Source organism: Eucyclogobius newberryi, unplaced genomic scaffold, assembly GCF_026437365.1.
Source record: "Eucyclogobius newberryi isolate DKJ021-1_F unplaced genomic scaffold, fEucNew1.0.hap1 SCAF_8, whole genome shotgun sequence".
Classification (NCBI taxonomy): domain Eukaryota; kingdom Metazoa; phylum Chordata; class Actinopteri; order Gobiiformes; family Gobiidae; genus Eucyclogobius; species Eucyclogobius newberryi.
The window spans coordinates 129,132-156,690 of record NW_027316500.1 but is presented as its reverse complement, the minus strand read 5'-3'; the positions used below and the strand labels follow the sequence as shown (position 1 = coordinate 156,690).

The window sequence follows — 27,559 nt, the reverse complement described above, 5'->3', positions numbered from 1 at the left end:
AACCTGGTTTTGTCTGACCAAGAGTGTGGAAATGTAGGAACAGCCCTGAGGAAGACCACAAAATCACATGCCTGAAGGGGAAAAATATGTTTTTTTCACCAGACCATGTCAAAGTGCCCATTATTCACAAGGAAATGCTAACTGCTGGAGAACCCAGCAGGCAAACCACTATCAGGTGTTTTGGGGCTGTGCTGTTGCTCAAAAATAATGGACTGAAATTCACAGGGCACTGCAGACTGTTTTTGACTTTGCCATCCCACTCAAATTTAAAACTATGTACTTGGGCCTCAACACTCCTGCCATGGACACAATAAATGGATACCCTTGGAACATACTTTTGGCTGTAGAGAAAAAGGCCATCACAAAGAAATGCTCGACACCAACCACGCCAACGATCAAAGACTTGACTGACATAGTAACAGACATTAGACATTGGATGAATGGAAAACAGTGACATTCAGACTTAATTTGGATAAGCACTAATTTGATCGACTTTGGACCAAGTAGGACCCCTATTTTCATTTAAATGTGATTTTGTTTTTATTTTATGTTTAGTGCTATTTATGTTCTTTTTATTTCGATTTTTGCTCCCTGGTCGCGTCCTGTATTGTTTTATGTTTAATCAAAAGAAAAGAAAAAAGGACACACAGAACTAGTTCATTTTCTCGCTACGTTATGCCACACGTTTCCCTCCCTTGCCTAATTTGCTGAAAAAGTAGCCGAAATAGCTCAGTTGGGAGAGCGTTAGACTGAAGATCTAAAGGTCCCTGGTTCAATCCCGGGTTTCGGCAGGTGTACATGATTGTTAGTCTTTGCTCAAAAATACAATGAATAGGAATGCTGGGTCTATTGGATATTTTGCGAGATCAGGACATAAATGGCCTGGAAAGGATCTATAAAACATAAACAGCATGCTTTCGTTGGAACATTGTTAGCATGAACATGTTTGGTAACATGTTTGGTTTTGCTGAATGTTGTACCCAAGACCTTCTGCGTGTAGGGCAGATGTGATGACCACCACACAATGAAACCATGAAGCAGAAGTTTGCCTACTTCAATGCTGCTCTCTTTGATATAGCCCAATGATCAAATGTCATACTTATTTTCAAAACAGGACATCCTGTAGAAAGGTGTGGTTCAACGGTATAGCGGTTAGCGCTCTGAATCCAGAGTTTTTCTTCATTTCTAATTGCAATTAGAGGGGTAACCCTTTTATGGGTATGTCAAGATTCTCGCCTCTGTGGCGCAATCGGCTAGCGCGTTCTGCTGGTAGGCGAAAGGTTGGTGGTTCGTTTAGGGCCTGTTTAGTAAAAAGGAAATGCCTACTCTATTGTCTATGAAAAAGATTTACAAGGACAGTAAAGCCCACAAGAAGAGCCCTCAAACCCATACCTTTCTCCCTCAAGTTTACTGCTGCTACACTTTGCATTAAGAGAGGGAAAAGTATTGCTGCACATCAAGATTGTTTGCACTGTTTGCACAGCCTTGTTTCTCATTTTTTGGGCAAGGGATGATTGATGTAAAGACTTGTAGCTTTGGATCACCGTTATCCTTCCAAGGAGCAGTCTGCGGTTCCATGGTGTAATGGTTAGCACACTTTGAATCCAGCGATCCGAGTTCAAATCTCAGTGGAACCTTGAGTGCCCCGAGAGTAGCGTTACTCTTTTGAGAAAGTGCAGAAACATGAAGAATCTTTGGGTAAAATCTGTGCTTACCCCCTGAAAGGAGCTAACCAAAGCATACAAACTAAACAAAGCTGTTAAAATCTGGAGCTGGTTTTCTTATGACCAAGCTTATGATTCAACGCCTGGATTACAAAAGGCGTAAACGTTTCACCGCATTGCAAAAGAAAATCAAATGAAAAGCATTGACGTTTTGAAGGAATCCTTTGACTTGGAGAGACAGGACTTTTATAGGACTTATTATGAGCAAGAAATGAAACAAATAAATGACCACTATAATCCTCTGACAGTAATCTTCGTTGAAACCAATCAATCAGAACTTGCGAGGGGAATCATTTCTAAATGATCTCAATGCATTGGTAATCTGGACGACGTTCTGCTAAGTATATTCTAAACCAATGGGAACGAGAAGTGAACCTGGTTTTGTCTGACCAAGAGTGTGGAAATGTAGGAACAGCCCTGAGGAAGACCACAAAATCACATGCCTGAAGGGGAAAAATATGTTTTTTTCACCACACCATGTCAAAGTGCCCATTATTCACAAGGAAATGCTAACTGCTGGAGAACCCAGCAGGCAAACCACTATCAGGTGTTTTGGGGCTGTGCTGTTGCTCAAAAATAATGGACTGAAATTCACAGGGCACTGCAGACTGTTTTTGACTTTGCCATCCCACTCAAATTTAAAACTATGTACTTGGGCCTCAACACTCCTGCCATAGACACAATAAATGGATACCCTTGGAACATACTTTTGGCTGTAGAGAAAAAGGCCATCACAAAGAAATGCTCGACACCAACCACGCCAACGATCAAAGACTTGACTGACATAGTAACAGACATTAGACATTGGATGAATGGAAAACAGTGACATTCAGACTTAATTTGGATAAGCACTAATTTGATCGACTTTGGACCAAGTAGGACCCCTATTTTCATTTAAATGTGATTTTGTTTTTATTTTATGTTTAGTGCTATTTATGTTCTTTTTATTTCGATTTTTGCTCCCTGGTCGCGTCCTGTATTGTTTTATGTTTAATCAAAAGAAAAGAAAAAAGGACACACAGAACTAGTTCATTTTCTCGCTACGTTATGCCACACGTTTCCCTCCCTTGCCTAATTTGCTGAAAAAGTAGCCGAAATAGCTCAGTTGGGAGAGCGTTAGACTGAAGATCTAAAGGTCCCTGGTTCAATCCCGGGTTTCGGCAGGTGTACATGATTGTTAGTCTTTGCTCAAAAATACAATGAATAGGAATGCTGGGTCTATTGGATATTTTGCGAGATCAGGACATAAATGGCCTGGAAAGGATCTATAAAACATAAACAGCATGCTTTCGTTGGAACATTGTTAGCATGAACATGTTTGGTAACATGTTTGGTTTTGCTGAATGTTGTACCCAAGACCTTCTGCGTGTAGGGCAGATGTGATGACCACCACACAATGAAACCATGAAGCAGAAGTTTGCCTACTTCAATGCTGCTCTCTTTGATATAGCCCAATGATCAAATGTCATACTTATTTTCAAAACAGGACATCCTGTAGAAAGGTGTGGTTCAACGGTATAGCGGTTAGCGCTCTGAATCCAGAGTTTTTCTTCATTTCTAATTGCAATTAGAGGGGTAACCCTTTTATGGGTATGTCAAGATTCTCGCCTCTGTGGCGCAATCGGCTAGCGCGTTCTGCTGGTAGGCGAAAGGTTGGTGGTTCGTTTAGGGCCTGTTTAGTAAAAAGGAAATGCCTACTCTATTGTCTATGAAAAAGATTTACAAGGACAGTAAAGCCCACAAGAAGAGCCCTCAAACCCATACCTTTCTCCCTCAAGTTTACTGCTGCTACACTTTGCATTAAGAGAGGGAAAAGTATTGCTGCACATCAAGATTGTTTGCACTGTTTGCACAGCCTTGTTTCTCATTTTTTGGGCAAGGGATGATTGATGTAAAGACTTGTAGCTTTGGATCACCGTTATCCTTCCAAGGAGCAGTCTGCGGTTCCATGGTGTAATGGTTAGCACACTTTGAATCCAGCGATCCGAGTTCAAATCTCAGTGGAACCTTGAGTGCCCCGAGAGTAGCGTTACTCTTTTGAGAAAGTGCAGAAACATGAAGAATCTTTGGGTAAAATCTGTGCTTACCCCCTGAAAGGAGCTAACCAAAGCATACAAACTAAACAAAGCTGTTAAAATCTGGAGCTGGTTTTCTTATGACCAAGCTTATGATTCAACGCCTGGATTACAAAAGGCGTAAACGTTTCACCGCATTGCAAAAGAAAATCAAATGAAAAGCATTGACGTTTTGAAGGAATCCTTTGACTTGGAGAGACAGGACTTTTATAGGACTTATTATGAGCAAGAAATGAAACAAATAAATGACCACTATAATCCTCTGACAGTAATCTTCGTTGAAACCAATCAATCAGAACTTGCGAGGGGAATCATTTCTAAATGATCTCAATGCATTGGTAATCTGGACGACGTTCTGCTAAGTATATTCTAAACCAATGGGAACGAGAAGTGAACCTGGTTTTGTCTGACCAAGAGTGTGGAAATGTAGGAACAGCCCTGAGGAAGACCACAAAATCACATGCCTGAAGGGGAAAAATATGTTTTTTTCACCACACCATGTCAAAGTGCCCATTATTCACAAGGAAATGCTAACTGCTGGAGAACCCAGCAGGCAAACCACTATCAGGTGTTTTGGGGCTGTGCTGTTGCTCAAAAATAATGGACTGAAATTCACAGGGCACTGCAGACTGTTTTTGACTTTGCCATCCCACTCAAATTTAAAACTATGTACTTGGGCCTCAACACTCCTGCCATAGACACAATAAATGGATACCCTTGGAACATACTTTTGGCTGTAGAGAAAAAGGCCATCACAAAGAAATGCTCGACACCAACCACGCCAACGATCAAAGACTTGACTGACATAGTAACAGACATTAGACATTGGATGAATGGAAAACAGTGACATTCAGACTTAATTTGGATAAGCACTAATTTGATCGACTTTGGACCAAGTAGGACCCCTATTTTCATTTAAATGTGATTTTGTTTTTATTTTATGTTTAGTGCTATTTATGTTCTTTTTATTTCGATTTTTGCTCCCTGGTCGTGTCCTGTATTGTTTTATGTTTCTTCGAAAGAAAAGAAAAAAGGACACACAGAACTAGTTCATTTTCTCGCTACGTTATGCCACACGTTTCGCTCCCTTGCCTAATTTACTGAAAAAGAAGCCGAAATAGCTCAGTTGGGAGAGCCTTAGACTGAAGATCTAAAGGGCCCTGGTTCAATCCCGGGTTTCGGCAGGTGTACCTGAATGTTAGTCTTTGCTCAAAAATACAATGAATAGGAATGCTGGGTCTATTGGATATTTTGCGAGATCAGGACATAAATGGCCTGGAAAGGATCTATAAAACATAAACAGCATGCTTTCGTTGGAACATTGTTAGCATGAACATGTTTGGTAACATGTTTGGTTTCGCTGAATGTTGTACCCAAGACCTTCTGCGTGTAGGGCAGATGTGATGACCACCACACAATGAAACCATGAAGCAGAAGTTTGCCTACTTCAATGCTGCTCTCTTTGATATAGCCCAATGATCAAATGTCATACTTATTTTCAAAACAGGACATCCTGTAGAAAGGTGTGGTTCAACGGTATAGCGGTTAGCGCTCTGAATCCAGAGTTTTTCTTCATTTCTAATTGCAATTAGAGGGGTAACCCTTTTACGAGTATGTCAAGATTCTCGCCTCTGTGGCGCAATCGGCTAGCGCGTTCTGCTGGTAGGCGAAAAGTTGGTGGTTCGAGCCCACCCAGGGACGACTGCTCACCTTGCCAGAGCAAGCAAGAAATACAATCCCACAAGTAACCACTGAATGTAATTATGTAAGGAAACCAGGAAAGCATTACGGCGCTGGGGCTTCCTTGGTCAAAGGGCCTGTTTAGTTAACAGGAAATGCCTACTTTTTGTCTATGAAAAAGATTTACAAGGACAGTAAAGGCCACAAGAAGAGCCCTCAAACCCATACCTTTCTCCCTCAAGTTTACTGCTGCTACACTTTGCATTAAGAGAGGGAAAAGTATTGCTGCACATCAAGATTATTTGCACTGTTTGCACTCCTTGTTTCTCATTTTTTGGGCAAGGGATGATTGATGTAAGACTTGTAGCTTTGGATCACTGTTATCCTTCCAAGGAGCAGTCTGCGGTTCCATTGTGTAATGGTTAGCACACTTTGAATCCAGCGATCCGAGTTCAAATCTCAGTGGAACCTTGAGTGCCCCGAGAGTAGCGTTACTCTTTTGAAAAAGTGCAGAAACATGAAGAATCTTTGGGTAAAATCTGTGCTTACCCCCTGAAAGGAGCTAACCAAAGCATACAAACTAAACAAAGCTGTTAAAATCTGGAGCTGGTTTTCTTATGACCAAGCTTATGATTCAACGCCTGGATTACAAAAGGCGTAAACGTTTCACCGCATTGCAAAAGAAAATCAAATGAAAAGCATTGATGTGTTGAAGGAATCCTTTGACTTGGAGAGACAGGACTTTTATGGGACTTATTATAAGCAAGAAATGAAACAAAGAAATGACCACTATAATCCTCTGACAGTAATCTTCGTTGAAGCCAATCAATCAGAACTTGCGAGGGAAATCATTTCTAAATGATCTCAATGCATTGGTAATCTGGACAACGTTCTGCTAAGTATATTCTAAACCAATGGGAACGAGAAGTGAACCTGGTTTTGTCTGACCAAGAGTGTGGAAATGTAGGAACAGCCCTGAGGAAGACCACAAAATCACATGCCTGAAGGGGAAAAATATGTTTTTTTCACCACACCATGTCAAAGTGCCCATTATTCACAAGGAAATGCTAACTGCTGGAGAACCCAGCAGGCAAACCACTATCAGGTGTTTTGGGGCTGTGCTGTTGCTCAAAAATAATGGACTGAAATTCACAGGGCACTGCAGACTGTTTTTGACTTTGCCATCCCACTCAAATTTAAAACTATGTACTTGGGCCTCAACACTCCTGCCATGGACACAATAAATGGATACCCTTGGAACATACTTTTGGCTGTAGAGAAAAAGGCCATCACAAAGAAATGCTCGACACCAACCACGCCAACGATCAAAGACTTGACTGACATAGTAACAGACATTAGACATTGGATGAATGGAAAACAGTGACATTCAGGCTTAATTTGGATAAGCACTAATTTGATCGACTTTGGACCAAGTAGTACCCCTATTTTCATTTAAATGTGATTTTGTTTTTATTTTATGTTTAGTGCTATTTATGTTCTTTTTATTTCGATTTTTGCTCCCTGGTCGCGTCCTGTATTGTTTTATGTTTAATCAAAAGAAAAGAAAAAAGGACACGCAGAACTAGTTCATTTTCTCGCTACGTTATGCCACACGTTTCGCTCCCTTGCCTAATTTGCTGAAAAAGTAGCCGAAATAGCTCAGTTGGGAGAGCGTTAGACTGAAGATCTAAAGGTCCCTGGTTCAATCCCGGGTTTCGGCAGGTGTACATGATTGTTAGTCTTTGCTCAAAAATACAATGAATAGGAATGCTGGGTCTATTGGATATTTTGCGAGATCAGGACATAAATGGCCTGGAAAGGATCTATAAAACATAAACAGCATGCTTTCGTTGGAACATTGTTAGCATGAACATGTTTGGTAACATGTTTGGTTTTGCTGAATGTTGTACCCAAGACCTTCTGCGTGTAGGGCAGATGTGATGACCACCACACAATGAAACCATGAAGCAGAAGTTTGCCTACTTCAATGCTGCTCTCTTTGATATAGCCCAATGATCAAATGTCATACTTATTTTCAAAACAGGACATCCTGTAGAAAGGTGTGGTTCAACGGTATAGCGGTTAGCGCTCTGAATCCAGAGTTTTTCTTCATTTCTAATTGCAATTAGAGGGGTAACCCTTTTATGGGTATGTCAAGATTCTCGCCTCTGTGGCGCAATCGGCTAGCGTGTTCTGCTGGTAGGCGAAAGGTTGGTGGTTCGTTTAGGGCCTGTTTAGTAAAAAGGAAATGCCTACTCTATTGTCTATGAAAAAGATTTACAAGGACAGTAAAGCCCACAAGAAGAGCCCTCAAACCCATACCTTTCTCCCTCAAGTTTACTGCTGCTACACTTTGCATTAAGAGAGGGAAAAGTATTGCTGCACATCAAGATTGTTTGCACTGTTTGCACTCCTTGTTTCTCATTTTTTGGGCAAGGGATGATTGATGTAAAGACAACGGTATAGCGGTTAGCGCTCTGAATCCAGAGTTTTTCTTCATTTCTAATTGCAATTAGAGGCGTAACCCTGTTACGGATATGTCAAGATTCTCGCCTCTGTGGCGCAATCGGCTAGCGCGTTCTGCTGGTAGGCGAAAAGTTGGTGGTTCAGGCCCACCCAGGGACGACTTCTCACCTTGCCAGAGCAAGCAAGAAATACAATCCCACAAGTAACCACTGAATGTAATTATGTAAGGAAACCAGGAAATCATTACGGCGCTGGGGCTTCCTTGGTCAAAGGGCCAGTTTAGTTAACAGGAAATGCCTACTTTTTGTCTATGAAAAAGATTTACAAGGACAGTAAAGCCCACAAGAAGAGCCCTCAAACCCATACCTTTCTCCCTCAAGTTTACTGCTGCTACACTTTGCATTAAGAGAGGGAAAAGTATTGCTGCACATCAAGATTGTTTGCACTGTTTGCACTCCTTGTTTCTCATTTTTTGGGCAAGGGATGATTGATGTAAGACTTGTAGCTTTGGATCACCGTTATCCTTCCAAGGAGCAGTCTGCGGTTCCATGGTGTAATGGTTAGCACACTTTGAATCCAGCGATCCGAGTTCAAATCTCAGTGGAACGTTGAGTGCCCCGAGAGTAGCGTTACTCTTTTGAAAAAGTGCAGAAACATGAAGAATCTTTGGGTAAAATCTGTGCTTACCCCCTGAAAGGAGCTAACCAAAGCATACAAACTAAACAAAGCTGTTAAAATCTGGAGCTGGTTTTCTTATGACCAAGCTTATGATTCAACGCCTGGATTACAAAAGGCGTAAACGTTTCACCGCATTGCAAAAGAAAATCAAATGAAAAGCATTGATGTGTTGAAGGAATCCTTTGACTTGGAGAGACAGGACTTTTATAGGACTTATTATAAGCAAGAAATGAAACAAAGAAATGACCACTATAATCCTCTGACAGTAATCTTCGTTGAAGCCAATCAATCAGAACTTGCGAGGGGAATCATTTCTAAATGATCTCAATGCATTGGTAATCTGGACAACGTTCTGCTAAGTATATTCTAAACCAATGGGAACGAGAAGTGAACCTGGTTTTGTCTGACCAAGAGTGTGGAAATGTAGGAACAGCCCTGAGGAAGACCACAAAATCACATGCCTGAAGGGGAAAAATATGTTTTTTTCACCACACCATGTCAAAGTGCCCATTATTCACAAGGAAATGCTAACTGCTGGAGAACCCAGCAGGCAAACCACTATCAGGTGTTTTGGGGCTGTGCTGTTGCTCAAAAATAATGGACTGAAATTCACAGGGCACTGCAGACTGTTTTTGACTTTGCCATCCCACTCAAATTTAAAACTATGTACTTGGGCCTCAACACTCCTGCCATGGACACAATAAATGGATACCCTTGGAACATACTTTTGGCTGTAGAGAAAAAGGCCATCACAAAGAAATGCTCGACACCAACCACGCCAACGATCAAAGACTTGACTGACATAGTAACAGACATTAGACATTGGATGAATGGAAAACAGTGACATTCAGGCTTAATTTGGATAAGCACTAATTTGATCGACTTTGGACCAAGTAGGACCCCTATTTTCATTTAAATGTGATTTTGTTTTTATTTTATGTTTAGTGCTATTTATGTTCTTTTTATTTCGATTTTTGCTCCCTGGTCGTGTCCTGTATTGTTTTATGTTTAATCGAAAGAAAAGAAAAAAGGACACACAGAACTAGTTCATTTTCTCGCTACGTTATGCCACACGTTTTGATCCCTTGCCTAATTCGGTGAAAAAGTAGCCAAAATAGCACAGTTGGGAGAGCGTTAGACTGCAGATCTAAAGGTCCCTGGTTCAATCCCGGGTTTCGGCAGGTGTACCTGAATGTTAGTCTTTGCTCAAAAATACAATGAATAGGAATGCTGGGTCTATTGGATATTTTGCGAGATCAGGACATAAATGGCCTGGAAAGGATCTATAAAACATAAACAGCATGCTTTCGTTGGAACATTGTTAGCATGAACATGTTTGGTAACATGTTTGGTTTTGCTGAATGTTGTACCCAAGACCTTCTGCGTGTAGGGCAGATGTGATGACCACCACACAATGAAACCATGAAGCAGAAGTTTGCCTACTTCAATGCTGCTCTCTTTGATATAGCCCAATGATCAAATGTCATACTTATTTTCAAAACAGGACATCCTGTAGAAAGGTGTGGTTCAACGGTATAGCGGTTAGAGCTCTGAATCCAGAGTTTTTATTCATTTCTAATTGCAATTAGAGGGGTAACCCTTTTACGGGTATGTCAAGATTCTCGCCTCTGTGGCGCAATCGGCTAGCGCGTTCTGCTGGTAGGTGAAAAGTTGGTGGTTTGAGCCCACCCAGGGACGACTGCTCACCTTGCCAGAGCAAGCAAGAAATACAATCCCACAAGTAACCACTGAATGTAATTATCTAAGGAAACCAGGAAATCATTACGGCGCTGGGGCTTCCTTGGTCAAAGGGCCTGTTTAGTTAACAGGAAATGCCTACTTTTTGTCTATGAAAAAGATTTACAAGGATAGTAAAGCCCACAAGAAGAGCCCTCAAACCCATACCTTTCTCCCTCAAGTTTACTGCTGCTACACTTTGCATTAAGAGAGGGAAAAGTATTGCTGCACATCAAGATTGTTTGCACTGTTTGCACTCCTTGTTTCTCATTTTTTGGGCAAGGGATGATTGATGTAAGACTTGTAGCTTTGGATCACCGTTATCCTTCCAAGGAGCAGTCTGCGGTTCCATGGTGTAATGGTTAGCACACTTTGAATCCAGCGATCCGAGTTCAAATCTCAGTGGAACCTTGAGTGCCCCGAGAGTAGCGTTACTCTTTTGAAAAAGTGCAGAAACATGAAGAATCTTTGGGTAAAATCTGTGCTTACCCCCTGAAAGGAGCTAACCAAAGCATACAAACTAAACAAAGCTGTTAAAATCTGGAGCTGGTTTTCTTATGACCAAGCTTATGATTCAACGCCTGGATTACAAAAGGCGTAAACGTTTCACCGCATTGCAAAAGAAAATCAAATGAAAAGCATTGATGTGTTGAAGGAATCCTTTGACTTGGAGAGACAGGACTTTTATGGGACTTATTATAAGCAAGAAATGAAACAAAGAAATTACCACTATAATCCTCTGACAGTAATCTTCGTTGAAGCCAATCAATCAGAACTTGCGAGGGGAATCATTTCTAAATGATCTCAATGCATTGGTAATCTGGACAACGTTCTGCTAAGTATATTCTAAACCAATGGGAACGAGAAGTGAACCTGGTTTTGTCTGACCAAGAGTGTGGAAATGTAGGAACAGCCCTGAGGAAGACCACAAAATCACATGCCTGAAGGGGAAAAATATGTTTTTTTCACCACACCATGTCAAAGTGCCCATTATTCACAAGGAAATGCTAACTGCTGGAGAACCCAGCAGGCAAACCACTATCAGGTGTTTTGGGGCTGTGCTGTTGCTTAAAAATAATGGACTAAAATTCACAGGGCACTGCAGACTGTTTTTGACTTTGCCATCCCACTCAAATTTAAAACTATGTACTTGGGCCTCAACACTCCTGCCATGGACACAATAAATGGATACCCTTGGAACATACTTTTGGCTGTAGAGAAAAAGGCCATCACAAAGAAATGCTCGACACCAACCACGCCAACGATCAAAGACTTGACTGACATAGTAACAGACATTAGACATTGGATGAATGGAAAACAGTGACATTCAGGCTTAATTTGGATAAGCACTAATTTGATCGACTTTGGACCAAGTAGGACCCCTATTTTCATTTAAATGTGATTTTGTTTTTATTTTATGTTTAGTGCTATTTATGTTCTTTTTATTTCGATTTTTGCTCCCTGGTCGCGTCCTGTATTGTTTTATGTTTAATCAAAAGAAAAGAAAAAAGGACACACAGAACTAGTTCATTTTCTCGCTACGTTATGCCACACGTTTCGCTCCCTTGCCTAATTTGGTGAAAAAGTAGCCGAAATAGCTCAGTTGGGAGAGCGTTAGACTGAAGATCTAAAGGTCCCTGGTTCAATCCCGGGTTTCGGCAGGTGTACATGATTGTTAGTCTTTGCTCAAAAATACAATGAATAGGAATGCTGAGTCTATTGGATATTTTGCGAGATCAGGACATAAATGGCCTGGAAAGGATCTATAAAACATAAACAGCATGCTTTCGTTGGAACATTGTTAGCATGAACATGTTTGGTAACATGTTTGGTTTTGCTGAATGTTGTACCCAAGACCTTCTGCGTGTAGGGCAGATGTGATGACCACCACACAATGAAACCATGAAGCAGAAGTTGGCCTACTTCAATGCTGCTCTCTTTGATATAGCCCAATGATCAAATGTCATACTTATTTTCAAAACAGGACATCCTGTAGAAAGGTGTGGTTCAACGGTATAGCGGTTAGCGCTCTGAATCCAGAGTTTTTCTTCATTTCTAATTGCAATTAGAGGGGTAACCCTTTTATGGGTATGTCAAGATTCTCGCCTCTGTGGCGCAATCGGCTAGCGTGTTCTGCTGGTAGGCGAAAGGTTGGTGGTTCGTTTAGGGCCTGTTTAGTAAAAAGGAAATGCCTACTCTATTGTCTATGAAAAATATTTACAAGGACAGTAAAGCCCACAAGAAGAGCCCTCAAACCCATACCTTTCTCCCTCAAGTTTACTGCTGCTACACTTTGCATTAAGAGAGGGAAAAGTATTGCTGCACATCAAGATTGTTTGCACTCCTTGTTTCTCATTTTTTGGGCAAGGGATGATTGATGTAAAGACTTGTAGCTTTGGATCACCGTTATCCTTCCAAGGAGCAGTCTGCGGTTCCATGGTGTAATGGTTAGCACACTTTGAATCCAGCGATCCGAGTTCAAATCTCAGTGGAACCTTGAGTGCCCCGAGAGTAGCGTTACTCTTTTGAAAAAGTGCAGAAACATGAAGAATCTTTGGGTAAAATCTGTGCTTACCCCCTGAAAGGAGCTAACCAAAGCATACAAACTAAACAAAGCTGTTAAAATCTGGAGCTGGTTTTCTTATGACCAAGCTTATGATTCAACGCCTGGATTACAAAAGGCGTAAACGTTTCACCGCATTGCAAAAGAAAATCAAATGAAAAGCATTGACGTTTTGAAGGAATCCTTTGACTTGGAGAGACAGGACTTTTATAGGACTTATTATGAGCAAGAAATGAAACAAAGAAATGACCACTATAATCCTCTGACAGTAATCTTCGTTGAAACCAATCAATCAGAACTTGCGAGGGGAATCATTTCTAAATGATCTCAATGCATTGGTAATCTGGACGACGTTCTGCTAATTATATTCTAAACCAATGGGAGCGAGAAGTGAACCTGGTTTAGTCTGACCAAGAGTGTGGAAATGTAGGAACAGCCCTAGGAAGACCACAAAATCACATGCCTGAAGGGGAAAAATATGTTTTTTTCACCACACCATGTCAAAGTGCCCATTATTCACAAGGAAATGCTAACTGCTGGAGAACCCAGCAGGCAAACCACTATCAGGTGTTTTGGGGCTGTGCTGTTGCTCAAAAATAATGGACTGAAATTCACAGGGCACTGCAGACTGTTTTTGACTTTGCCATCCCACTCAAATTTAAAACTATGTACTTGGGCCTCAACACTCCTGCCATGGACACAATAAATGGATACCCTTGGAACATACTTTTGGCTGTAGAGAAAAAGGCCATCACAAAGAAATGCTCGACACCAACCACGCCAACGATCAAAGACTTGACTGACATAGTAACAGACATTAGACATTGGATGAATGGAAAACAGTGACATTCAGACTTAATTTGGATAAGCACTAATTTGATCGACTTTGGACCAAGTAGGACCCCTATTTTCATTTAAATGTGATTTTGTTTTTATTTTATGTTTAGTGCTATTTATGTTCTTTTTATTTCGATTTTTGCTCCCTGGTCGTGTCCTGTATTGTTTTATGTTTAATCAAAAGAAAAGAAAAAAGGACACACAGAACTAGTTCATTTTCTCGCTACGTTATGCCACACGTTTCGCTCCCTTGCCTAATTTACTAAAAAAGTAGCTGAAATAGCTCAGTTGGGAGAGCGTTAGACTGAAGATCTAAAGGTCCCTGGTTCAATCCCGGGTTTCGGCAGGTGTACCAAAAAGGTTGCTCAAAAATACAATGAATAGGAATGCTGGGTCTATTGGATATTTTGCGAGATCAGGACATAAATGGCCTGGAAAGGATCTATAAAACATAAACAGCATGCTTTCGTTGGAACATTGTTAGCATGAACATGTTTGGTAACATGTTTGGTTTTGCTGAATGTTGTACCCAAGACCTTCTGCGTGTAGGGCAGATGTGATGACCACCACACAATGAAACCATGAAGCAGAAGTTTGCCTACTTCAATGCTGCTCTCTTTGATATAGCCCAATGATCAAATGTCATACTTATTTTCAAAACAGGACATCCTGTAGAAAGGTGTGGTTCAACGGTATAGCGGTTAGCGCTCTGAATCCAGAGTTTTTCTTCATTTCTAATTGCAATTAGAGGGGTAACCCTTTTATGGGTATGTCAAGATTCTCGCCTCTGTGGCGCAATCGGCTAGCGCGTTCTGCTGGTAGGTGAAAGGTTGGTGGTTCGTTTAGGGCCTGTTTAGTAAAAAGGAAATGCCTACTCTATTGTCTATGAAAAAGATTTACAAGGACAGTAAAGCCCACAAGAAGAGCCCTCAAACCCATACCTTTCTCCCTCAAGTTTACTGCTGCTACACTTTGCATTAAGAGAGGGAAAAGTATTGCTGCACATCAAGATTATTTGCACTGTTTTCACTCCTTGTTTCTCATTTTTTTGGCAAGGGATGATTGACGTAAAGACTTGTAGCTTTGGATGACCGTTATCCTTCCAAGGAGGAGTCTGCGGTTCCATGGTGTAATGGTTAGCACTCTGGACTCTGAATCCAGCGATCCGAGTTTAAATCTCGGTGGAACCTTGAGTGCCCCGAGAGCAGCGCTACTCCTTTGAAAAAGTGCAGAAACAAGAAGAATCTTTGGGTAAAATCTGTGCTTACCCCCTGAAAGGAGCTAACCAAAGCATGCAAACTAAACAAAGCTGTTAAAATCTGGAGCTGGTTTTCTTATGACCAAGCTTATGATTCAACGCCTGGATTACAAAAGGCGTAAACGTTTCACCGCATTGCAAAAGAAAATCAAATGAAAAGCATTGATGTGTTGAAGGAATCCTTTGACTTGGAGAGACAGGACTTTTATAGGACTTATTATAAGCAAGAAATGAAACAAAGAAATGACCACTATAATCCTCTGACTGTAATCTTTGTTGAAACCAATCAATCAGAACTTGCGAGGGGAATCATTTCTAAATGATCTCAATGCATTGGTAATCTGAACAACGTTCTGCTAAGTATATTCTAAACCAATGGGAACGAGAAGTTAACCTGGTTTTGTCTGACCAAGAGTGTGGAAATGTAGGAACAGCCCTGAGGAAGACCACAAAATCACATGCCTGAAGGGGAAAAATATGTTTTTTTCACCACACCATGTCAAAGTGCCCATTATTCACAAGGAAATGCTAACTGCTGGAGAACCCAGCAGGCAAACCACTATCAGGTGTTTTGGGGCTGTGCTGTTGCTCAAAAATAATGGACTGAAATTCACAGGGCACTGCAGACTGTTTTTGACTTTGCCATCCCACTCAAATTTAAAACTATGTACTTGGGCCTCAACACTCCTGCCATGGACACAATAAATGGATACCCTTGGAACATACTTTTGGTTGTAGAGAAAAAGGCCATCACAAAGAAATGCTCGACACCAACCACGCCAACGATCAAAGACTTGACTGACATAGTAACAGACATTAGACATTGGATGAATGGAAAACAGTGACATTCAGGCTTAACTTGGATAAGCACTAATTTGATTGACTTGGACCAAGTAGGACCCTTATTTTCATTTAAATGTGATTTTGTTTTTATTTTATTTTATGTTATGTTATGTTTTATGTAACTATTAAGTTCTTTTAATTACGATTTTTGCTACCTGGTCGTGTCCTGTATTGTTTTATGTTTAATCAAAAGAAAAGAAAAAAGGACACACAGAACTAGTTCATTTTCTCGCTACGTTATTCCTGGTTCAATCCCGGGTTCGGCATGTGTACCTGAATGTTAGTCTTTGCTCAAAAATACAATGAATAGGAATGCTGGGTCTATTGGATATTTTGCGAGATCAGGACATAAATGGCCTGGAAAGGATCTATAAAACATAAACAGCATGCTTTCGTTGGAACATTGTTAGCATGAACATGTTTGGTAACATGTTTGGTTTCGCTGAATGTTGTACCCAAGACCTTCTGCGTGTAGGGCAGATGTGATGACCACCACACAATGAAACCATGAAGCAGAAGTTTGCCTACTTCAATGCTGCTCTCTTTGATATAGCCCAATGATCAAATGTCATACTTATTTTCAAAACAGGACATCCTGTAGAAAGGTGTGGTTCAACGGTATAGCGGTTAGCGCTCTGAATCCAGAGTTTTTCTTCATTTCTTATTGCAATTAGATGCACAAGTCTTTTATGGATATGCCTAGATTCTCGTCTCTGTGGCGCAATCGGCTAGTGCGTTCGGCTGTTAACCGAAAGGTTGGTGGTACGAGCCCACCCAGGGACGACTGCTCACCTTCCCAGAGCAAGCAAGAAATACAATCCCAAAAGTAACCACTGTATGTAATTATGTAAGGAAACCAGGAAATCGTTATGGCGCTGCGGCTTCCTTGGTCAAAGGGCCTGTTTAGTAAACAGGGAATGCCTACTCTTTTGTCTATGAAAAATATTTACAAGGACAGAAAAGCCCACAAGAAGAGCCCTCAAACCCATACCTTTCTCCCTCTAGTTTACTGCTGCTACACTTTGTATTAAGAGAGGGAAAAGTATTGCTGCACATCAAGATTATTTGCACTGTTTTCACTCCTTGTTTCTCATTTTTTTGGCAAGGGATGATTGACGTAAAGACTTGTAGCTTTGGATGACCGTTATCCTTCCAAGGAGGAGTTTGCGGTTCCATGGTGTAATGGTTAGCACTCTGGACTCTGAATCCAGCGATCCGAGTTCAAATCTCGGGGGAACCTTGAGTGCCCTAAGAGCAGCGCTACTCTTTTGAAAAAGTGCAGAAACAAGAAGAATCTTTGGGTAAAATCTGTGCTTACCCTCTGAAAGGAGCCAACCAAAGCATACAAACTAAACAAAGCTGTTAAAATCTGGAGCTGGTTTTCTTATGACCAAGCTTATGATTCAACGCCTGGATTACAAAAGGCGTAAACGTTTCACCGCATTGCAAAAGAAAATCAAATGAAAAGCATTGATGTGTTGAAGGAATCCTTTGACTTGGAGAGACAGGACTTTTATAGGACTTATTATAAGCAAGAAATGAAACAAAGAAATGACCACTATAATCCTCTGACAGTAATCTTTGTTGAAACCAATCAATCAGAACTTGCGAGGGGAATCATTTCTAAATGATCTCAATGCATTGGTGATCTGGACAACGTTCTGCTAAGTATATTCTAAACCAATGGGAACGAGAAGTTAACCTGGTTTTGTCTGACCAAGAGTGTGGAAATGTAGGAACAGCCCTGAGGAAGACCACAAAATCACATGCCTGAAGGGGAAAAATATGTTTTTTTCACCACACCATGTCAAAGTGCCCATTATTCACAAGGAAATGCTAACTGCTGGAGAACCCAGCAGGCAAACCACTATCAGGTGTTTTGGGGCTGTGCTGTTGCTCAAAAATAATGGACTGAAATTCACAGGGCACTGCAGACTGTTTTTGACTTTGCCATCCCACTCAAATTTAAAACTATGTACTTGGGCCTCAACACTCCTGCCATGGACACAATAAATGGATACCCTTGGAACATACTTTTGGCTGTAGAGAAAAAGGCCATCACAAAGAAATGCTCGACACCAACCACGCCAACGATCAAAGACTTGACTGACATAGTAACAGACATTAGACATTAGATGAATGGAAAACAGTGACGTTCAGGCTTAACTTGGATAAGCACTAATTTGATTGACTTGGACCAAGTAGGACCCTTATTTTCATTTAAATGTGATTTTGTTTTATTTTATTTTATGTTATGTTTTATGTAACTATTAAGTTCTTTTAATTACGATTTTTTCTCCCTGGTCGTGTCCTGTATTGTTTTATGTTTAATCAAAAGAAAAGAAAAAAGGACACACAGAACTAGTTCATTTTCTCGCTACGTTATTCCTGGTTCAATCACGGGTTTCGGCATGTGTACCTGAATGTTAGTCTTTGCTCAAAAATACAATGAATAGGAATGCTGGGTCTATTGGATATTTTGCGAGATCAGGACATAAATGGCCTGGAAAGGATCTATAAAACATAAACAGCATGCTTTCGTTGGAACATTGTTAGCATGAACATGTTTGGTAACATGTTTGGTTTCGCTGAATGTTGTACCCAAGACCTTCTGCGTGTAGGGCAGATGTGATGACCACCACACAATGAAACCATGAAGCAGAAGTTTGCCTACTTCAATGCTGCTCTCTTTGATATAGCCCAATGATCAAATGTCATACTTATTTTCAAAACAGGACATCCTGTAGAAAGGTGTGGTTCAACGGTATAGCCGTTAGCGCTCTGAATCCAGAGTTTTTCTTCATTTCTTATTGCAATTAGAGGCACAAGTCTTTTATGGATACGCCTATATTCTCGTCTCTGTGGCGCAATCGGCTAGCGCCTTCGGCTGTTCGAGCCCACCCAGGGACGACTGCTCACCTTGCCAGAGCAAGCAAGAAATACAATCCCAGAAGTAACCACTGTGTGTAATTATGTAAGGAAACCAGGAAATCGTTATCGGCATGAGAGGGTCTATTTTCGGCTTGATTTTACCAGACTCCCGGGCACTTCCAGAAGCTTGCTGTTTGCTCTGATTGCTCGGGGCAGAGCACAGTGTCACGCTGACCACGGGCTGTACGCGGAGGTGAGAGCTGGTTGTAAGGCGGATCACGGAGCCTCTGAATGGAGCCCCGCGCTCCGCGCTCCTCCGGGCTCTAAGCGCCGCTCAGACCCGGCATGAGAGGGTCTATTTTCGGCTTGATTTTACCAGACTCCCGGGCACTTCCAGAAGCTTGCTGTTTGCTCTGATTGCTCGGGGCAGAGCACAGTGTCACGCTGACCACGGGCTGTACGCGGAGGTGACCCGCTCCGTGATCTTAGCGCCGCCCAGACCCAGGGCCATCCACCCCGCACACGGCCAGACTTTGCCCGGCCAGGGAGCACCTTCTGCGGGTCGGAGGCTCCGGGTCGGAGCCCCTGGAGCCTGGAGCCCTCACCGGGCCCCGAACTCGGCTGCCGGAGGCAGTGCAGTGCCTCATGGATAAAAGTGCACCCAGCCGGTCTCGAACTCGCGTGAGGCGGAGCAGGGATCCATGAATCAACCATGAAAATGGTACAAATCATGGTTCTATGTATACCAGACAAGGAGCTTGGTCTATTGGCACTCAAGACCCGCCATCGTAGGGCCCCGTTCTGGTTTTATCCAGCTTCGAAGGCTCCTGCGCACTGCGGGTTTGTTTACATTTTGCGGCTGTGGTTTGCTCCGGCTAACCTCACGCCGGACACGTTGGAAGCGAGGCCGAGACAGAGGTCCCACCAGGCGCGGGGCGTCAGTCTGACTGGCTTCCCCCGCGCCTGGCCCCTCGTCTCCGGAGATGGGACCGTCACTCACCCCCGCACTGAAGGACGCGCGGCTTGAAGGATGATGGCTGCGCTTAGCCCCTGTGCCAGGGGCTCTGAGCCAGTCCCCTTCAGCCTCAACGCGTCCGGTGGGAACACAGTCCGGGTCCATTGTCACTCACCCCTGCGCAGAAGGACGCGCGGCTTGGAGGATGATGGCTGCGCTTAGCCCCTGGCACAGGGGCTCTGCACCAGTCCCCTTCAGCCTCAACGCGTCCGGTGGAACAACAGTCCAGGCCCTCTGTCACTCACCCCCGCACTGAAGGACGCGCGGCTTGAAGGATGATGGCTGTGCTTAGCCCCTGTGCCAGGGGCTCTGAGCCAGTCCCCTTCAGCCTCAACGCGTCCGGTGGGAACACAGTCCGGGTCCACTGTCACTCACCCCTGCGCAGAAGGACGCGCGGCTTGGAGGATGATGGCTGCGCTTAGCCCCTGGCACAGGGGCTCTGCACCAGTCCCCTTCAGCCTCAACGCGTCCGGTGGAACAACAGTCCAGGCCCACTGTCACTCACCCCCGCACTGAAGGACGCGCGGCTTGGAGGATGATGGCTGCGCTTAGCCCCTGTTACAGGGGCTCTGCGCCAGTCTCCTTCAGCCTCAACGCGTCCGACGGAACCACAGTCCGAGCCCATTGTCACTCACCCCCGCGCAGCAGGAGGCGCGGCTTGAAGGATGATGGCTGCGCTTAGCCCCTGGGCCCAAGGGCTCTGCGCCAGTCCCCTTCAGCCTCAACGTGTCCGATGGCTCTGCGCGGGGCGGGGGGCAGGGCCGGCGCATATTTTTGGTCCGACTCCGGTCCCTTCCTCGTCTCTGAGTTTGTCAAATGCAGCGCCTGTCCAGGGCTCACTTTGCTATCAACTGGCTGGTCACCGCCATCGTAGGGCCCCGTTCTGGTTTCATCCAGCTTCGAAGGCTCCTGCGCACTGCGGGGTTGTTGGCATTTGTGGTCCTGATTTGCGCTGGCTCACCCTCACGCTGGACACAGCGCCAGATGATATATTTGGTCCGACTCCGGTCCCTTCCTCGTCTCTGAGTTTGTCAAATGCAGCGCCTGTCCAGGGCTCACTTTGCTATCAACTGGCTGGTCACCGCCATCGTAGGGCCCCGTTCTGGTTTCATCCAGCTTCGAAGGCTCCTGCGCACTGCGGGGTTGTTGGCATTTGTGGTCCTGATTTGCGCTGGCTCACCCTCACGCTGGACACAGCGCCAGATGATATATTTGGTCCGACTCCGGTCCCTTCCTCGTCTCTGAGTTTGTCAAATGCAGCGCCTGTCCAGGGCTCACTTTGCTATCAACTGGCTGGTCACCGCCATCGTAGGGCCCCGTTCTGGTTTCATCCAGCTTCGAAGGCTCCTGCGCACTGCGGGGTTGTTGGCATTGGTGGTCCAGAGCCCCGGCTCTAAATTAAACCTGTTACCCTAGTAGGCCGGCCTCCGGGTCCCCCTCTCTTCTTCGGTTATGGAGTACATTGGGCGCGGGGGCAGCCAGTGGAGGGCAAGGAATCTGCCTCCAAGTGTGATGTAGGGGACAGGGGAGCCAGGGCCTTGGGGTCCTGGTGCTTTTTATCTTTTAAAGTGGCTCAGAGTACCAAGGGCACGGACTTCCAGGGGGCTGCACCAAGGGTGTGTAGCTCGTGTGGGGGTGCTTAAGTGTGGGTACCCGGGGACGAAAGGTGGGCCGGCGCGAGCCTCTGTGGTGAGTGCTGGGCCGTTCCCTTGGTACTCCAGTCAGAGTACCAAGGGCACGGACTTCCATGGTATAGTACCAAGGGCACGGACCTCCAGGGGGCTGAACCAAGGGTGTGTAGCCCGTGTGGGGGTGCTTAAGTGTGGGTCCCCGGGTTCGAAGGGAGGGCCTGGTCCCCGGTGGTCATCCCCGGAGTCCCAGAGCCTGCAACCCGGGGAAGAGTGGCCCGTCCCCAGACTGAGTTTGGGGGAATGCGGGGTGGCTCTGGAGGTGCTCCGTGGGTTCCAGGGGGTGTTCAGTGGAGGCCATGCCCAGCCAGAGTGGCCCGTCCCCAGACTGAGTTTGGGGGAATGTGGGGTGGCTCTGGAGGGGCTCCAGGGGTTCCAGGGGGTGCTCGGCGGAGGCCATGCCCAGCCAGAGTGGCCCTTCCCCGGGCAGAATCTGGGGAGAGTGGGGGGTGGCTCTGGAGGTGCTCCGGGGGCTCCAGGGGTTCCAGGGGGTGCTCAGTGGGGGCCATGCCCAGCCAGAGTGGCCCTTCCCCGGGGTGAGTCTGGAGGAGTGGGGGGTGGCTCTGGAGGGGCTCCAGGGGTTCCAGGGGGTGCTCGGCGGAGGCCATGCCCAGCCAGAGTGGCCCTTCCCCGGGCAGAGTCTGGGGAGAGTGGGGGGTGGCTCTGGAGGTGCTCCGGGGGCTCCAGGGGGTGCTCAGTGGAGGCCATGCCCAGCCAGAGTGGCCCTTCCCCGGGCAGAATCTGGGGAGAGTGGGGGGTGGCTCTGGAGGTGCTCCGGGGGCTCCAGGGGTTCCAGGGGGTGCTCAGTGGGGGCCATGCCCAGCCAGAGTGGCCCTTCCCCGGGCAGAGTCTGGGGAGAGTGGGGGGTGGCTCTGGAGGTGCTCCGAGGGCTCCAGGGGGTGCTCAGTTGAGGCCATGCCCAGCCAGAGTGGCCCTTCCCCGGGCAGAATCTGGAGGAGTGGGGGGTGGCTCTGGAGGTGCTCCGGGGGCTCCAGGGGTTCCAGGTGGTGCTCGGCGGAGGCCATGCCCAGCCAGAGTGGCCCTTCCCCGGGCAGAGTCTGGGGAGAGTGGGGGGTGGCTCTGGAGGTGCTCCGGGGGCTCCAGGGGGTGCTCAGTGGAGGCCATGCCCAGCCAGAGTGTCCCTTCCCCGGGCAGAGTCTGTAGGAGTGGGGGGTGGCTCTGGAGGTGCTCCGGGGGCTCCAGGGGTTCCAGGGGGTGCTCAGCGGAGGCCATGCCCAGCCAGAGTGGCCCTTCCCCGGGGTGAGTCTGTGGAGAGTGGGGGGTGGCTCTGGAGGTGCTCCGGGGGCTCCAGGGGGTGCTCAGTGGAGGCCATGCCCAGCCAGAGTGGCCCTTCCCCGGGGTGAGTCTGGGGAGAGTGGGGGGTGGCTCTGGAGGTGCTCCGGGGGCTCCAGGGGGTGCTCAGTGGAGGCCATGCCCAGCCAGAGTGTCCCTTCCCCGGGGTGAGTCTGGGGAGAGTGGTGGGTGGCTCTGGAGGGGCTCCGGGGGTTCCAGGGGTTCCAGGGGGTGCTCAGCGGAGGCCATGCCCGGCCAGAGTGGCCCTTCCCCGGGCAGAATCTGGGGAGAGTGGGAGGTGGCTCTGGAGGTGCTCTGGGGGCTCCAGGGGTTCCAGGGGGTGTTCAGTGGAGGCCATGCCCAGCCAGAGTGGCCCGTCCCCAGACTGAGTTTGGGGGAATGCGGGGTGGCTCTGGAGGGGCTCCAGGGGTTCCAGGGGGTGCTCGGCGGAGGCCATGCCCAGCCAGAGTGGCCCTTCCCCGGGCAGAATCTGGGGAGAGTGGGGGGGTGGCTCTGGAGGTGCTCTGGGGGCTCCAGGGGTTCCAGGGGGTGCTCAGTGGGGGCCATGTCCAGCCAGAGTGGCCCTTCCCCGGGGTGAGTCTGGGGAGAGTGGGGGGTGGCTCTGGAGGGGCTCCGGGGGTTCCAGGGGTTCCAGGGGGTGCTCAGCGGAGGCCATGCCCGGCCAGAGTGGCCCTTCCCCGGGCAGAGTCTGGGGAGAGTGGGGGGTGGCTCTGGAGGTGCTCCGGGGGCTCCAGGGGTTCCAGGGGGTGCTCAGTGGGGGCCATGCCCAGCCAGAGTGGCCCTTCCCCGGGGTGAGTCTGGAGGAGTGGGGGGTGGCTCTGGAGGGGCTCCAGGGGTTCCAGGGGGTGCTCGGCGGAGGCCATGCCCAGCCAGAGTGGCCCTTCCCCGGGCAGAGTCTGGGGAGAGTGGGGGGTGGCTCTGGAGGTTCTCCGGGGGCTCCAGGGGGTGCTCAGTGGAGGCCATGCCCAGCCAGAGAAGCCCTTCCCCGGGCAGAATCTGGGGAGAGTGGGGGGTGGCTCTGGAGGTGCTCCGGGGGCTCCAGGGGTTCCAGGGGGTGCTCAGTGGGGGCCATGCCCAGCCAGAGTGGCCCTTCCCCGGGGTGAGTCTGGAGGAGTGGGGGGTGGCTCTGGAGGGGCTCCAGGGGTTCCAGGGGGTGCTCGGCGGAGGCCATACCCAGCCAGAGTGGCCCTTCCCCGGGCAGAGTCTGGGGAGAGTGGGGGGTGGCTCTGGAGGTGCTCCGGGGGCTCCAGGGGGTGCTCAGTGGAGGCCATGCCCAGCCAGAGTGTCCCTTCCCCGGGCAGAGTCTGGAGGAGTGGGGGGTGGCTCTGGAGGTGCTCCGGGGGCTCCAGGGGTTCCAGGGGGTGCTCAGCGGAGGCCATGCCCAGCCAGAGTGGCCCTTCCCCGTGGTGAGTCTGGGGAGAGTGGGGGGTGGCTCTGGAGGTGCTCCGGGGGCTCCAGGGGGTGCTCAGTGGAGGCCATGCCCAGCCAGAGTGTCCCTTCCCCGGGGTGAGTCTGGGGAGAGTGGGGGGTGGCTCTGGAGGGGCTCCGGGGGTTCCAGGGGTTCCAGGGGGTGCTCAGCGGAGGCCATGCCCAGCCAGAGTGGCCCTTCCCCGGGCAGAGTCTGGGGAGAGTGGGGGGTGGCTCTGGAGGTGCTCCGGGGGCTCCAGGGGGTGCTCGGCGGAGGCCATGCCCAGCCAGAGTGGCCCTTCCCCGGGCAGAATCTGGGGAGAGTGGGGGGTGGCTCTGGAGGTGCTCCGGGGGCTCCAGGGGTTCCAGGGGGTGTTCAGTGGAGGCCATGCCCAGCCAGAGTGGCCCGTCCCCAGACTGAGTTTGGGGGAATGCGGGGTGGCTCTGGAGGAGCTCCAGGGGTTCCAGGGGTTCCAGGGGGTGCTCAGTGGGGGCCATGACCAGCCAGAGTGGCCCTTCCCCGGGGTGAGTCTGGAGGAGTGGGGGGTGGCTCTGGAGGGGCTCCAGGGGTTCCAGGGGGTGCTCGGCGGAGGCCATGCCCAGCCAGAGTGGCCCTTCCCCGGGCAGAGTCTGGGTAGAGTGGGGGGTGGCTCTGGAGGTGCTCCGGGGGCTCCAGGGGGTGCTCAGTCGAGGCCATGCCCAGCCAGAGTGGCCCTTCCCCGGGCAGAATCTGGGGAGAGTGGGGGGTGGCTCTGGAGGTGCTCCGGGGGCTCCAGGGGTTCCAGGGGGTGCTCAGTGGGGGCCATGCCCAGCCAGAGTGGCCCTTCCCCGGGGTGAGTCTGGAGGAGTGGGGGGTGGCTCTGGAAGGGCTCCAGGGGTTCCAGGGGGTGCTCAGCGGAGGCCATGCCCAGCCAGAGTGGCCCTTCCCCGGGGTGAGTCTGGAGGAGTGGGGGGTGGCTCTGGAGGGGCTCCAGGGGTTCCAGGGGGTGCTCGGCGGAGGCCATGCCCAGCCAGAGTGGCCCTTCCCCGGGCAGAATCTGGGGAGAGTGGGGGGTGGCTCTGGAGGTGCTCCGGGGGCTCCAGGGGTTCCAGGGGGTGCTCAGTGGGGGCCATGCCCAGCCAGAGTGGCCCTTCCCCGGGCAAAGTCTGGCCGTGTGCGGGGTGGATGATCCCTGCTCCGCCTCACGCGAGTTCGAGACCGGCTGGGTGCCCTTTTATCCATGAGGCACTGCACTGCCTCCGGCAGCCGATTTCGGGGCCCGGTGAGGGCTCCAGGCTCCAGGGGCTCCGACCCGGAGCCTCCGACCCGCAGAAGGTGCTCCCTGGCCGGGCAAAGTCTGGCCGTGTGCGGGGTGGATGATCCCTGCTCCGCCTCACGCGAGTTCGAGACCGGCTGGGTGCCCTTTTATCCATGAGGCACTGCACTGCCTCCGGCAGCCGAGTTCGGGGCCCGGTGAGGGCTCCAGGCTCCAGGGGCTCCGACCCGGAGCCTCCGACCCGCAGAAGGTACTCCCTGGCCGGGCAAAGTCTGGCCGTGTGCGGGGTGGATGATCCCTGCTCCGCCTCACGCGAGTTCGAGACCGGCTGGGTGCCCTTTTATCCATGAGGCACTGCACTGCCTCCGGTAGCCGAGTTCGGGGACCGGTGAGGGCTCCAGGCTCCAGGGGCTCCGACCCGGAGCCTCCGACCCGCAGAAGGTGCTCCCTGGCCGGGCAAAGTCTGGCCGTGTGCGGGGTGGATGATCCCTGCTCCGCCTCACGCGAGTTCGAGACCGGCTGGGTGCCCTTTTATCCAAGAATCAACTGGAGTGTGGAGCTTCTACGGGCCTCCAGGGGCACTGCCGACCCAGAGCTGTGCCCCGTCTTCAGTTCTCTGTATCTCAGGAAGTTTTTTATTTATACATTTATTTCATCCATAATCTCTGGCGCCTAAAGGGTTAAGATTTCAAATGAAGTGTTACTTCCAATGATGAATTGTGATGTGATGGCCAATCTACTACGTAGATGCTGTACTGTCAAAGCATTGAGTACATTCAGAGTGAACTGTATCATATGTCTTATACTGTAATTGTGACCACTCACTGAGAAATTAAAGTGACAGATTAATTTACCAGACTTAGAACTGAAAAATTCTGGGTTTTCATGATGACCTTTTCTTGACTTTTGGACAGCCAGCCTGGCAAGCTCAGTTGGTAGAGCATGAGACTCTTAATCTCAGGGTCGTGGGTTCGAGGCCCACATTGGGGGGAGTTGATTTTAAGCTTTATGGACTGCTTGCCATTACAACCCGTGAAATCTTGGTCATAAATTTTCTTCTGTTGGAACCGAAAGAAGAATAATTAAACCCTCTGTAACAATGAGATTTCAACTATTTCACTCAATTCTCATCACCTGTTAAGGTCATCTCTTTATATGGACTGTACATAATTGGAAAGACTTCATCTAGTGTAAGGTTGCCAAAGCATTTACTTTGTACTGATTTTTGTAACGTTATCTTCGAGATAAGGGAGCTCAATGTCAGCATCGCTGAAATGTCCAAGGTGTCAGGGTCAAGGTAAACTCCTACCTAAGCGTAAGCAAATTTGGTCACCAAGTGGAGGAATGGGTTCTAATCCCACTCCTGACAATGGGTTTGTCCTATATTTGAACTCATTGCAAGTGTAGGGGAATGGAGATGGACATTCCACGGCCAGATAACGGAAAATCTCTCTTTGAACATTGGGGGGTTTTCTTTCTCCCTCTCTCCCTCACCGCAGGGAGCCGCTGTGACTTTGGCGATAACAGACCTTCTCCCCCACAGTCTTACAGGAGGACGCCCCGATGAAAACTATGTTTTATGTGATTATGCCATGAATGTTTGTCCGAATCAACTCCGTACACCGCATGTTTCACCTTGTGTTACGTATTTTCCCACTGTTTAAGGTTTTATATTCCCAATGCTTTAACTCGAGTGCCCATCACAGGTGAAAGAAGATGTAAAATGTATCTACCTCAAGAAATAATGTGCACAAACTGCCAAAAGTGTTTAACGTGTCGTCGCAGTAGCGCCCGCCCCTTTCGCTCCCAGCGTGCCCTGCTGCGCTAGGTGACAAAAAGACGCTCCGAGCTTGGAACGCTCTCTTCTCCTCTCTTCTCTTCTTGCTCTCTTCTTCTTTTTTTTTTGTTCAAGCCTTTGTCTATCTCTTTGAAGCCGTCTCCACGGACGAGCCTGTTTTCTTTTCCTTTGTCTCAACAAAGCGTCCGCCACGTGGGTCGACAAGACTTGGCCAGCCTCATCGCCCTCCTGAACTCTGAAAACACCTGGAAACACCTGGAACTAAGCTTAAGCGCTAAACCGGACAGAGACTTTTAGGCCATAGGCTGTAGCCTGTATCGTTCAAGTTCGCTACACCTGTCACAAGACT

At 47.9% G+C, this 27,559-nt stretch overlaps 9 non-coding genes across 9 annotated transcripts; all 9 read left to right on the top strand.

The window, feature by feature from the left end:
- The first annotated feature begins 718 nt into the window (after positions 1-718).
- trnaf-gaa (transfer RNA phenylalanine (anticodon GAA)) lies at positions 719-791 on the top strand. Its single transcript has one exon. It is a non-coding gene; the product is annotated as a tRNA-Phe (tRNA).
- A 2,023-nt stretch (positions 792-2,814) lies between these two features.
- Positions 2,815-2,887, top strand: trnaf-gaa (transfer RNA phenylalanine (anticodon GAA)). The gene has a single exon. It is a non-coding gene; the product is annotated as a tRNA-Phe (tRNA).
- Positions 2,888-4,910: 2,023 nt separating this feature from the next.
- Positions 4,911-4,983, top strand: trnaf-gaa (transfer RNA phenylalanine (anticodon GAA)). Its single transcript has one exon. It is a non-coding gene; the product is annotated as a tRNA-Phe (tRNA).
- Positions 4,984-7,127: 2,144 nt separating this feature from the next.
- trnaf-gaa (transfer RNA phenylalanine (anticodon GAA)) lies at positions 7,128-7,200 on the top strand. The gene has a single exon. It is a non-coding gene; the product is annotated as a tRNA-Phe (tRNA).
- Positions 7,201-9,731: 2,531 nt separating this feature from the next.
- On the top strand, positions 9,732-9,804 carry trnac-gca (transfer RNA cysteine (anticodon GCA)). The gene has a single exon. It is a non-coding gene; the product is annotated as a tRNA-Cys (tRNA).
- Positions 9,805-11,948: 2,144 nt separating this feature from the next.
- trnaf-gaa (transfer RNA phenylalanine (anticodon GAA)) lies at positions 11,949-12,021 on the top strand. Its single transcript has one exon. It is a non-coding gene; the product is annotated as a tRNA-Phe (tRNA).
- Positions 12,022-14,033: 2,012 nt separating this feature from the next.
- trnaf-gaa (transfer RNA phenylalanine (anticodon GAA)) lies at positions 14,034-14,106 on the top strand. Its single transcript has one exon. It is a non-coding gene; the product is annotated as a tRNA-Phe (tRNA).
- A 772-nt stretch (positions 14,107-14,878) lies between these two features.
- trnaq-cug (transfer RNA glutamine (anticodon CUG)) lies at positions 14,879-14,950 on the top strand. The gene has a single exon. It is a non-coding gene; the product is annotated as a tRNA-Gln (tRNA).
- A 2,079-nt stretch (positions 14,951-17,029) lies between these two features.
- On the top strand, positions 17,030-17,101 carry trnaq-cug (transfer RNA glutamine (anticodon CUG)). Its single transcript has one exon. It is a non-coding gene; the product is annotated as a tRNA-Gln (tRNA).
- Positions 17,102-27,559: the final 10,458 nt, after the last annotated feature.